The sequence below is a fragment of the Sorex araneus genome, chromosome 4 (genome assembly GCF_027595985.1).
Source record: "Sorex araneus isolate mSorAra2 chromosome 4, mSorAra2.pri, whole genome shotgun sequence".
In the NCBI taxonomy this organism is placed as follows: Eukaryota; Metazoa; Chordata; class Mammalia; order Eulipotyphla; family Soricidae; genus Sorex; species Sorex araneus.
In genome coordinates this window covers 11,293,658-11,306,117 of record NC_073305.1, presented here as the reverse complement: position 1 = coordinate 11,306,117, position 12,460 = coordinate 11,293,658, and positions in this window count along the sequence as shown.

The following is a 12,460-nucleotide window of genomic DNA, read 5'->3' as shown; positions in this document are numbered from 1 at the left end:
TCCAGTCCTGCCACCTGTAAGAGGGAAAAAAAGGCCGAGGGAGGAGACTGAGTGATAAATGCTACTCGGCCTAGCCGGGACTGAGCTGTACATAGTCATTAGCACCGAACATCAAATTAGCCACATTCTGACCCGGCCCCGCCAACGTCCTGGGGCTGAGGTGGGGGAGGCTTAAGAAAGCAAAGCTGGCCTGTGGGGGTAGGCAGCGTCACAAGTTAAAAAAATCAAGTGAAAGCAAGATATCTGGAGGCAAAGGCAGAGGACAAGAGTAAGCGGGTGAGGACAGCAGTTTTGAGGAGAGGCCGGGGGAGCAGTCAGGGGCCTGCCTCCACTTTGCATTTAATATTTATTTATTTATTTATTTTGCTTTTTGGGGGGTAGGGGGCGAGGCGAGGCTCAGGGCTTACTCCTGTCTCTGCACTCAGGAATCACTTCTGGCAGTGCTGGAGGAACTGTATGGGATGCCGGGGATTGAACCTGGGTCCACTGCATGCAGGGCAAACGCCCTCCCCACTGTCCTATCACTCCAGCCCCAACCGCTTTGCATTTTAACACCCAGGGATCGCTTGCAGAGAAATGACTAAAGTGGGGCCCCGAGCGATAGTACAGCTGGTAGGATGCTCCCCTTGCAGGAGGCTGACCTGGGTTCAACCCCAGCACCCCACTGGATCTCCTGAACCCACATTTGATCTGCTGACTCCCTGAGCACTGCCAAGCGGAAGCCGAAAAAACAATCCACCGATCAATCAATCAGCTCGGCCAGAGAGATGGCTCAGTGGGCTGGGCTTGTGAATTTTTCTTTCTTTGTTTTCCTTTTTGCTTTTTGGGCCACACCCAGTGTTTCTCAGGGCTCAGTCCTGGCTCTGCACTCAGAGATCACTCTGGGCAGGGCTCAGGGGACCACATGGAGTGCCAGGGATCAGATTCACGTTGGGCGTGTGCCAGGCAAGCGCCTTCCCCGCTGTACCGTGTCTCTAGCCCCAAGGAGCACGTGCTTGGTATTCAGGAGGCCCGGGTTCAAGCCTCAGCACCGCATGGCCCCTGGAGCACCTCGGGCAGAGGGCCCCACGCTCTGAGCACCAGCAGGTGTGGGCCCGCAGAGGAAACCAAACAAGGGGCTGGGGCGACAGTACAGCGGGTAGGGGCTCACCTTGCCCATAGCTGACCCAGGTTCAGTCCCTGACATCTCATAGGGTCACCTGAGCACCACCAGGAGGGATTCCTGAATGCAGAGCCAGGAGGAAGCCCTGAGCATCGCCGGGTGTAGCCCCCAAACAAACAAACAAATAAACATAAATAAACCTACTGGTCTCAGGATGGCTCAGTGGCTGAAACAGCTGCCGTGTAGGCACGAGGCTGAGAGGTCCATCGCCCACCCACACCTGCACTGATCGCTGTCCCGGCAACTCTGCAGAGACCCCCCACTACAGTGTGAGTGTGCGACCCCCAGTGAGCATGCGTGAGAGCCACATTGACACCCCCACAAGCTCTGCCACCAAGTGCGTGGCACCCCTGCTCATGGTCGTCACACACAGGGAGGAGGGGAGAGGGGCAGCAGAACCATGTGCGTGTGAGCAGTTGTTACAGGAAAGGCGCCTCTGGGTTTCAGTTAAAAGGCGGATTCCCTTCTCCCTGCCCTGACGAGACCCCGAGTTGCCGCCCACGAAGGTCTCCTCCGGCTCCTGAACGGCCATGATCCCAGAGGCACACAGACCAATCCGGAACCCAGCGGCTTTTGGCAGAGATGCATCTGGACTGAGCATTAAACTACGGTGCTGTGCCACCCCGGGTGGGGAAAGGTGTTTGTCCCTTCCATCTTTCTCCCCAGCGGAGCAGTGGCCGCCATCTTTCAGAGCCTACTGGACAGCCAGGTACAAGACTGCAGTGACGTGACACTCGGGGCCTCACAGGATGGGGGCGTGGAACTGGCCCTTCTCCTCGCCCCGACGAGGCCCCGAGTTGCCGCCCAGGAATGGCTCCTGGCTCCTAAATGGCCATGATCCCAGAGGCACACAGACCAATCTCGGAACCCTGGCAGAAATCCCTCCAGACTTATTACTAAACTATCAGAAATCCAAAATCGCGTGGCCATATGCTCTTCATAATCAACAATAGAAAACAAATTGTCTAATGATGCCTTTTCAGCAGGTCTGATTGTTGGGGGAAATTCCAAATAATAATGGTGGGTCTTTTGTCGAAATACTGAATGTAATCAAAGTTGAGAGAGAGTAAAATGGAAATCATCTGCCACACAGGCAGGGGGAGGGATGGGATGGGGGGGTATACCGGGGTGGGGGTATACTGGGGTTCTCGGTGGTGGTTTGATCATTGTATGACCGAGACTTAAACTTGAAAGCTTTGTAACTGTTCTCACAGTGATTCAATAAATAATTTTTAAAAAAATAAATAAAGGTGGATTCATCATTGCTTCCCACGGTCATGAATCCAGCAGAAATCCATCGCATCCCTCCCCGTCGGCATCCCACCAGGAGTCTGGGTTCCCCCGCTCCCTTCACGGGGGGCCCAACCACGCGGCTCTAGGAATAGCTCAGCTTCTCTCCCGCTCTGCTCTCCCTCCGCCTGACCTCTCCCCAGGGACCGAGGCTCTCTCCTACTCAGAGCCCCTCCATCTGCCTTGCGTCCCTCTCCGCGCTCTCCCACCCCACCCATCCCTCGGGGCAGGGTGCAGGTACTGCCTCCTACTCACAGCCTCCCCCGTGCCCCCAAGTTGGGACCAATCTCTTGGTACCATCTGCTTCTCTGCTGCGCTGTACCTTGGCAGATCCGCGGAGCACAGTTGCCTTGTTATAATTATCTCCCGGCGCCCCGGCATGTGAGATGGGAAGGCCCTCACGGGGTCTGGGAGCCCAGAGGGGCCAGGCCTGTGTTTCCCGGCCTCTCCTCTGCTCGCTCTCCCCCGCCCCCCGCCCTGAGCCGTAAGGAGCCGTGAATAAAGGCGAGTGCTGGGCCCCCCCATTTCTGGAAACTGGAGCCTGGCAAAACCCTAACTCAGGGTGAGCGCAAGCCTCTGCCCTCTCCTCTCTGGCCGAGTGGTCGGGTGGCTCAGGGCAGATCACACCCCACTGGAAAGCCACCAGCCTCAGGTGGCCCTCGAATTGCCCGGGATGTCCACCTCGATTTTTGTCCTTGTCAATTCATCCTGCCGCTTTCTATGGTGACTCTTTCCCCCCTTTCAGCTGAAACCCAAAGGCGCCCATCCCGTCTCAGCTCACCTCACGCGCACATGGTTCTGCCCCTCCCCCTTGTGTATGACGAGCCATGAGCAGGGGTGCCACGCACTTGGTGGCAGAGCTTGGTGCGGGGGCTCTCACGCATGCTCACTGAGGGCCGCACACTCTCCTACACTGTAATGGGGGGGGTCTCTGCAGAGTTGCCGGGACGGTGATCAGTGCAGGTGTGGGTGGTCTGGGCGGTGGACCTCTCAGCCTCGTGCCTACCCGGCAGCTGTCTTAACCACTGAGCCATCCCGAGCCCCAGTAGGTTTATTTATTTTGGTTTGTTTGTTTGGGTTTGGGGGCTACACCCAGTGATGCTCAGGGCTTCCTCCTGGCTCTGCATTCAGGAATCCCTCCTGGTGGTGCTTGGGGGATCATACAAGGGTGTCAGAGATTGAACCTGGGTCAGCTGTGTCCTTGAAAAATGCTCCCAGAAAAGCGCTGCCCTCTGAAAGACTAGGACACAAATGTTGGGAGCGACTTGACTCAGAACTGCCCCGACGGGACACGATGCAAACTGCTGGGATCGGGAGGATGGAGGAATCGTAGTCAAACGGCTCGGGGCGTCAGCAAAGGGCAAACAAATCATGGCCTCGTGCCACCGGGAAGCATCTCCCAGATGAGAGGCTGGGGACCAGGCGCAGACGCCAGAGCGTCTCTGTGGCACGGCTCCATGTTTCCCAAAGAGGCAAAGTCATCCTGAGGGACGGGTCAGGAGAGCGGGGCCCTGGGGTGTAGCTGGGGGATCCCCAAGGTGGAAACCGAGACAGGGAGCCAGCTGAGGAATGGAAGGCGTGTCTGCACCCGGGCCCGGCTGTGGCGCCCTGTCACAGATGGATTTACGGAGATCAACTGCGGAGCCCCAGGCGGGCACAGACCCTCCTGCCGTACCCGTGCCAACAGACTCAGGACAGAAGTGTACCTGCCTGTGTCCTTTGCAGGAGGGAACACGTGACCAGGGTTCCGTGTGACCAGGGTTCCACGTGACCCGGATCCCATGTGACCCAGGTGCTGCGTGACCAAGGTTCCACATAACCAGCTCTCTGTAAGACCTGGATTTCATATGACCAACGTGGTGTTACCATGTCCCCCTCCAGAGCCTGGTCACCCCCCTCCTGTGTTCTGTGGCTGCGTATCGGCCATCGGTAGGGGGGCCTGGATATAGGGCCATCAACAGTCCTGTCCTGCGACTGGGAAGCCTTCTCTGAGCATGTCCTCAGGCCGAGCACGATGGGCCTCCAGGGTTCAGATGTCACTAACCTGCTCACACGTGTTAGAAGTCAGAGCGACAGTACAGCAGGCAGGGTCCTTGCCTTGCATGCAGCCGGCCTGGATTTGATCCCTGGCATCTCCTCCGGTCCCCCGAACACTGCCAGGACTGATTCCTGAGTGCAGAGCCAGGAATGACCCCTGAGCATCATCCGTTGTAGCACAAACCCCGTCCCCCCAAGAAGTCAGCATGGGGAGTCCTGGAGGGGTGCCCTAGTTCAAACCTCAAGCCCACAAGATCCTTTGAGCACTGTTGAGCCCGGCTGATGAAGTATCTCCAGGAGTGGCCTCTGAACTCACTGAGTACCACTTAGGAGCCCCCCACCTCCCCCTCCCCAAAGAGTCAAGTGGGCACAGCTCATCTGCAAAGAAGCGAGTGAGAAGTCCTGAAGTGTTTAAGGATCCTAATAGCATTCACTGCTCTGGAATTGACTGGGGAATTCTACCCAAATTCATGCATTCTGCAGGCAACATTTTTGGCATAAACTGCCCTTTCAAATATGATTTACAATTTTAAAAAAGATCCATAAACAAATTGAACCCACAGCTTTAGGGCAACTGTCACATAAGCTGTGGCATCTCCCTGGCTGTGTCTCCTGTGGCTATAAGAATAAAATGGGGTCTGTGGGGGAAACACCTCGTGGCATGACAAAAGCAAGACTTGACCTGTTGAGTACTTAAACATTAACTTAAAATTGTAAATGATCTATTATGGGGGGAAAAACAAGGTATAAGATAATGCGCTCATGATTACATTGTAAAGAGAAAAGAAACCAAGACAGGAAGCGAATGGCATGAAATTCTTGTGAAGGGAGGCTGCGGGGGACTTTCAGCTGAGCGCTGGTTCTGTTCCGTGTCTGCTGCTATTCTTGAACACCTGGACTTGCTTTTTGATCAGAAACAGGGCGTTGTCTTTGTGCACAGACGCCTGAAGAGCCCCTGTCGGCCTAAGGTGACCCTCACCCCCGCCCCAGGCTCCACCAGGCGCCCTGAGAGGGTCTGCAGAGATGGAGGAAAGGAGAAAGGTGGGTACCAAGGACAGAGAAAGGCACGAAGGATGTGCCCAGGGCTTTGGGCTTCCTGCCGTGTCCCTCTCGGAGCCACATCTCCGTCCTGTTCACACAGCATCGCTCTGGCCAGTGCTTCAGGGCACCCAGAGAGAAAACACACCCCTGAAGGCACGCCACTGCGTGGGTTTCCATGGTGTGGCCCCAGGAATGAGAATCAAGACAAGGCCAGAGTACCCTCGGGGCTCCCCAGCCACCACCCCACCCGAGCCCTCACTTGGACACTTCTCTGACGTCCAGATTAGTCTCCTTCCCCTCCTGCAAGTGTCTGTGGGTTTGCACTGTTGTTGGATTTGGGGCGGGGGCGGGGGGCGGGGCACACTCAGCAGTGCTCAGGGGTCACTCATGGTGGTGCTCAGGGGACCTTATGCAATGCTGGGGGGTGAACCTGGGTCCGCCATGTACCAGGCAGTTGTCCTAACTCCTGTGCTGTCTCCAGGCCCCGGTGGCTGTTCTTGGATTCCAGCTTCTGTTATTCAACCTGACATTTCCAGCTGAGGGTCTCTTCAAAGATGGCCCCGGTGCCGGTGGCCATGCACCTGGGCTCCTGACCACTCACAGCCAGGCGGAGGCAGTGGACACGCAGCTGGAACTCCAAGGCAGCTCCTTGGTGGCGGAGCCGCTTGCTCTGAGCCCTGGATCCAGCCTCCACGTCAGAAGTGTGACTGTCCCAAGGCCACCTGTGCTGGGGACTCAGGTCACAGGGAGGACAGCCAGACTTCTGACACGTGTGGGCTTGCGCCACATCCTGGCCAAGCACTGGTTGACAGCAGCATCAAGGACCAGACCTGGGAGCCAGAAGCATCCAGAAGATTCCAGCGCCCACTGTCAAATCACCCCTCGCTAGAACTATCGTGTTTGACACCCTCAAAATGCAGGACTCCAGATTTAGATTTAAGACGCATGAATTTTTTTGGTGTTGGGTCACACCTGGCAGTGCTTAGGGTTTACTCCTGACTCTGTGCTTGAGGATCACTCCTGGCAGTGCTCGGGGGACCGTGTGGGGTGCCAGGGATTAAATCCAGGTGTGTTTAATCACAGGCTAGGCCTGTGCCCACCTGCTGCATTCTCTCTCTGTCCCCATCAACGAATTCCTCTCACTGGGCTTCATGATGAGTTGCAGTTCATCTGGAATTCAACTTCGGTGTGTCCTGCATTGTATCAGACAACTCTGCCCCCCGCTGGGCTGGGACAAACCCTTACGCTGGGACCTGCCCAGATCTATCTGCATAATACGGAATGATGGTGTTTGAAACGGCTGCATTTTGAGGCGATTTGTTATGCCGCCTAAATGACCAGATTAGAGAAGGCTCTGTATCGGCACAGGTAAGTTAGCTCCGGCATCCTCATCTCTACGGCGTTTCCTCGGGTGGTAAATGATCACAAAAGAGTTTCCATTCTACCATTTTGTTTGGTTTTGTTTTGGGGCCACACCTGACTGCGCTCAGGGGTTACTCCTGGCTCGGTGCTCAGGAATCACTCCCGGGGTGCTTGGGGAGCCATCTGGAGTGCGGGGGTGGAACACAGGTGAGTCACAGGCAAGGCCGGCGCCCTCCCCACTGCACTGTCGCTCCAGCCCCTCCCTTCTGCGAGTGAGCAGCGCATGGACACGGTCCAGCTTGGCAGCGCTGTGAAGGGGGAGGCGCCTTTCGGGACACGAATGCGACCCCTGCCCTGGGGGACAGAGCGAGGACGTGGACTCAGCCAGAGTCGCTGGACACATTTGGCTGAACTTCAGCTGTTTCCCACCTCGCTGTAGTAATTTCCACTTTTTCCGAGCGACACAGAGTTCCTGTTGCTCTGTCTCCTCACCATCACTTGCTGTTATCAGTTTTTTTTCCCCTGGTTTAGTTTCTCTCTTCTTTGGGGGCCAGGCCCAGCCATGCTCCTACCAGTGCTCAGGGGACCACACGGTGCCGGAGGCCAAATCAGGGTTTCCTGCCTAGTCAAGCTGTCCCCCGGCCCTTCCAGATGATGAGCTCCTATGCCACGTGCGAAATGAGGCAGCTTTTGAAAAAGGCTCTGCGGCCTGTGAAAGGTCACAGGAAATCCCATCGGCCACAGGTGGGACGGTCTAGGGCACTGGCCCAAAAACAACTACATTACAGCTGCTATTCTTTTGTTTTGTTTTGGCTTTTTGGGTCCTACCCGGCAACGCTCAGGGGTTACTCCTGGCTCTGCACTTAGGAATTACTCCTGGCGGTGCTCAGGGGACCCTATGGGATTCCAGGAACGGAATCCAGGTCGACCGCATGCAAGGCAAACTCCCTCCCCGCTGTACCATTGCTCTGGCCCCTACAGCTGCTATTCTCAGACCAGAGGTAACTGGTTTCTTCTCCCGAATGGGCTCAGTCTGGGACGGGGGATTGTATACTGGGCACATGTGCAGCCCCGGCACAGCCAGAGGGATCGCTGAGGGCGAGCCTGGAGTAAGCCTGAGCACCACGAAACTGCCCAAACAGAACGGCACGAAATAAACAATGAATGTCAAAGTCACGTGTCGGGTGGCACTGTCAGGGGGTGGCCATCACAGGGTGCCACAGGGCACAAGCCCTCCAAGGAAGCAGGCTCCAGCTGTCGTGGTCTAACTCACAGTGGCATGCATCACGGAGCTCACAGATGCGTACAGACGTATGTGGCACAAAGGTTCTGTAACGTGCATTAAGATACTTTGTCAAGGACCCCAAAGTAACAGCGGGGAGGGCACTTGCCTCGCACGCGTATGACCCAGGTTTGATCCCCAGCATCCCATATGGTCCCCCGAGCACTGTCAGGAGTGATCCCTGAGTGCAGAGCCAGGAGTAAGCCCTGTGCATCGCCGGGTGTGCCTTCCCTCTCAAAAAAATAAAATATCTCAGCCAAAACTTTAATATCACTCCTTCAGACAAATGCAGCAACATGTCCCGGCTATATCTGCTAAATCCCGGGGCCATGTCGGTGCCCCGGCCCTGCCGCTCGTCGGGCGGTTCCCTGCGTCCCCGGGAACCAGGGGCTGCCCTGGTGGGGTGATGCACTCGGGCTCTCTGGCTCACCCCCATCCCGGGGAGACGCGGTGTGGCAGCGCAGGGTGAGGGGGAAGGAGAAACGAGGAAATCTCTCCTGGGCACCGTGCAGAGTGCCCCAGACTCAGCCCCAGGACTCGCTTAGAAGGGGGAGGGGGCTGGGCTCCAGGACACCGGGCAGCGCTGATCTCGCTCTGTGGTCCTGGCACATTTCCAGACCTTCAGAACTCTCCAGACCATGGGGCTGGAGCGATAGCACAGCGGGGAGGGTGTTTGCCTTGCACGTGGCCGACCCGGGTTCGATTCCCAGCATCCCATAGGGTCCCCTGAGCACCGCCAGGGGTGATTCCTGAGTGCAGAGCCAGGAGTAATCCCTGTGCATCGCCGGGTGCGACCCAAAAAACTAAAATAAAAAACAAAAAAACAGAATTCTCCGGACCACACCTGGATTCATGCAAACGAGCTTGCGGCGCTGGGGCCATGTGATGGGGACCAGGGTGGTGTTTGTTCAAGTGGAAACCTCTCCCTGCCCCCTTCAGCGGGGCACGTTCTGTGGTACACCCGCACACGCAACTTCGCCTCGGGAGCAGTGGCTGGGTTGGCTTCAGAAATGAGTGTCCGGGGGCGGCTCTCTGGGCCTCTGGGGTCCCCTTTGACTCTCCCAGCAGGAATCAGAGCTGACGCTGCCCCCAAGTCGGCAGCACAAGCGAGGAGCCCCAGTGACTACGTCAAAGTCATCGGAGTGTCACCGCACTGTGAGGCCCTGGGCCCAACAAGGTGCCCGTGGGTGCGCCCCCAAATCTAACCATCAAAGACCACGGGAGCCACAGTGACCAAGCACGAACATCTGCCAAATGAGACATCAGGGTGACTTATAAGATGCTTCCTGGGGGACGCCTGGCAGTGCAGGGGGCACACAGTGCCCTAAGGCATGCACTCTGCCCTGGGGCCACGTTCATGCCCCTGGGCTCCTTTCTTCCTCTGTGTGCTTTTTTTTTGCTTTTTGGGTCACACCCAGCGATGCTCAGGGGTCACTCCTGGCTCTGCACTCAGGAATTATCCCTGGCCGTACTCAGGGGACCATATGGGATGCTGGGAATCGAACCCGGGTCGGCCGCGTGCAAGGCAAACGACCTTCCCGCTGTGCTATCGCTCCAGCCCCATGTGTGCTATTTTTATTTGTTTATTTATTCATCCATTCATTGCTTTTTGGGTCACACCCTGCGATGTTCGGGGGTTACTCCTGGCTCTGCACTCAGGGATTGCTCCGGGCGGTGCGCCGGGGGCTGTGTGGGACGCCAAGGCTTGAACCAGAATCGGCCGAGTGCGCCCTCCCTGCTGTCCTATCACTCAAGCCCCCCTCTACGTGCTCTCAACCATCTCGCCTTCTCCGTTGCTGCCGTGGGGAGCACAGCGCTGCACGGACACCCTGCCGTGCTCCGAGCCTTCCGTGTGGTGCTCCCACATATCTCCTCGTGCCCTTCCTTGCGGTGTTCTGCATCACGCGTCGGCAGGTGTGGCACTCGCCCTCAGGGCGCAGGAGCAGCTGCGGGCTCGGACTCCCGGGCCCACTCTGACGAGGCAGGTGCTTCCCAGGTGTTGCTCAGAAGCCTGGGCCCCCTGGTGATTCTCAGCCAAGCTGGCTGGAGGGTCAGTGCCTGGCCTGCGGGTGCCGTGCATTGCCAGGGATACTCGGCCACTCCAGCCATGCTGGGGATCACCAGAGCCACACCTGATGGTGCTCAGGGGCAATTCATCACTCCTGGCGATGTTTCTGGAGGGCCATACGATGCCGGGAATGGAATTCAACCCAGGCGTGTGTGCACACATTAGGCATTCGCCCTCACTGTGTATTTATCTCCCAGCCAAAAAAAAATGTTCTGTTAAAAAAGTTTTGGGTTGGGGCCGGAGTGATAGCACAGTGGGTAGGGCGTTTGCCTTGCACGCGGCCGACCCAGGTTCGATCCCCGACATCCCATATGGTCCCCCAAGCATTGTCAGGAGCAATTCCTGAGTGCAAAGCCAGGAGTTAACCCTGAGCATCGCTGGGTGTGACCCAAAAAGCCAAAAAAAAAAAAAGTTTTGGGTTGGCTGGAACAATAGCACAGAGGGGAGGGCATTTGCACACGGCTGACCCGGGTTCAATTTCCAGCATCCCAGACCATAGGGTCCCCCAGCACCGCCAGGAGTAATTCCTGAGTGCAGAGCCAGGAGGAACCCCCGTGCATCGCCAGGTGTGACCCAAAAAGAAAATAAAAAAGTTTTGGGTCAGCTGGAGAGATTAGTAAGCAGGTAAAGCTCTTGCCTGGGGCTGGAGCGATCGTAAAGTGGTCAGGCTCTCACCCTGCACGTGGTCAGCCTGGTTTGATCCTCAACATCCCATACAGTCCCCCGAGCACCGCCACGAGGAATTCCTGAGTGCAGAGTCGGAGTAAACTCTGAGCATCGCCAGGCACAGCCAAACAACAACAACAACAAAAAGCTCTTTCTGGCAAGTGGCTGATCCGGGTTCAATCCCCCCCAACTTCCCAACTCCCACCACGGTGTAGAGCCCGGAATAAGGCCTGAACACAGTCAGGTGTGGCCCCCAAACAAAAATTATTGGGTTCAGAGACAGTGTGCAGTTGGGAGGACACCAACTTTGTTATGTGTGAGGTCCCAGGTTCAAGTCCCCATAAAGCACTTGATGGGGACTCTTCATTCTAGGCAGGTACGTCAACGTATTAACCAGGCTGAAGGATAGAGACCGTACAGGAGGATGGGGCCAGAGCCCTAGTACAGCAGGTAGGCACTTTCCTTGCATAAGACCGACCCGGGTTCGATCCCCAGCATCACCTATGTTCCCCCCGAGCACCACCAGGAGTAATTCCTGAGTACAGAGAGAGGAGTAAACCCTGAGCATCATCAGATGTGGCCCCCTGGAAAAAATGTAGAGGAGGAGGCTGCAGACAACAGACATCGTGGGGTCAAGGCTGCAGGAGCACAAGGACCTGCTGTCGCTTCAAGAACTAGGGAGGATGGGGCTGGAGCAATAGCACAGCGGGTAGGGCATTTGCCTTTCATGCAGTCGACCCGGGTTCGATTCCCAGCATCCCATATGGTCCCCTGAGCACCGCCAGGAGTGATTCCTGAGTGCAGAGCCAGAAGTAACCCCTGTGCATCACCAGGTGTGACCCAAAAAGCAAAAATAAAGAACTAGGAGGATTCAGGCTGGGATGTCGCCCAGTGGGAGAGCGCTGGCCTGGCATGTGTGAGGTCTGGGTTCAAGTCCCAACACAGCCACAAGAGCAAAAATTCCCAACCGTCCACCTGACCTTGCCAGGGGCCCAAACTTCAGCTACCACATTTGGTAAATAAATCCATGCCGTGTGCCCGGAGCCTGTCCATCTGCTGCGTCTAAGGCTGCTATATTTGCTCTGACTCCGGTGGAAGAGGTAGGAGTCGCTGCAGACTCCGCGTTTCCGTCCCTTTCCGAAGGGCTAAGGATAGCAAAGGAGACAGCTGCTGGCATTCTCAGCTCAGGGCTGCTCGGAAGGGTTTGCAGATGGGTTTTGAAGACGAAGTGGCTTCTTCCCCCGCCCTGTGCTCCCCCAGCACCACCGCCGGGACAGCAGCAACCCTCTACCCAGAAATTAATTTTGCCGTGTTACCGGAAAGTAGTCAAGTGACCCCAAGGGGAGGCGAAAGGACCTCAGGCACATACCCTAACCTAAGTTAGGTCCTTTCTAAAGCTGGCCAGGGCGGCGGGCGGAGGGGGGAGCTCCTTCAACGTCAGTGTGAGAACTCGGGGGGTGAGAGGGAGCAGCCCTGAGTGTGCCCGGGTCAGCGGGGAGCACATCCCTGGGATTAGGCCTCTGCCCTTAGCCTGCCTGTTCCTCCCTCCCAA